Source organism: Anneissia japonica, unplaced genomic scaffold (genome assembly GCF_011630105.1).
Source record: "Anneissia japonica isolate Jap-2015-1 unplaced genomic scaffold, ASM1163010v1 scaffold1446_len297786_cov117, whole genome shotgun sequence".
NCBI classification, from domain to species: Eukaryota; Metazoa; Echinodermata; class Crinoidea; order Comatulida; family Comatulidae; genus Anneissia; species Anneissia japonica.
In genome coordinates, this window is record NW_022693692.1 from 293,096 (window position 1) to 293,844 (window position 749).

The following is a 749-nucleotide window of genomic DNA, read 5'->3' on the forward strand; positions in this document are numbered from 1 at the left end:
TATTTTTGAAGTTTCTGTTCAATATTTCAACTCTAAACCCCAAATTTTAGTAATTTTATGAAGGCCACTACCCTACAGTATGTTCCGAAAGTATTTGTAGTGCATCGTACTCTGGTACAAAGCTTACGTAAATGTATACCTAAAATGAAGGAAATAGCCTTGAATTAATTTAAAGAATACTAAACTGTTTCGACCTGCTGAAAAAAAATTTGGAAAGCCCTCTGGCAGTGAAGCGGACCAGAAATGTTTTAGATTGCGGTTGAGTACGTGTTAAGAAACTAGTTGTGGTTATTGAAAGTTAAACAAAAATATTGAAGCCAACAGAACAATCATCTGCTATATTCATATGATTTGAATGACGTTGTGTAAATATACTTCATCAATAAAACGTATAATGATGAAGTATATTTATACAAAGTCATTCTAATCATGTACAAAATAGTTAAACAGCTTTAAAGAACCAAACAATAACGTGCGTGTCGACAATACAATTGCTTTAAAAATATATCTTCAAAAGTAATTTTCTAGAGCATAGCACCATGGTACGGACTATCTTTAGTACTAAATAAAGAAAATAACTTTAAAGTAATTCAAAAGATACGAAGCGGTTCATGTACTGTCTCTTATACACATCTAGATACAAAATTCTTACGAGACAGCACTAGTCCGTGAATTTGTGAACAAGATCGGAGATCTAAAGATGCAATCTCTACCGTGCATCAATGGCGGCGCTGGATCTCAAATAGAGA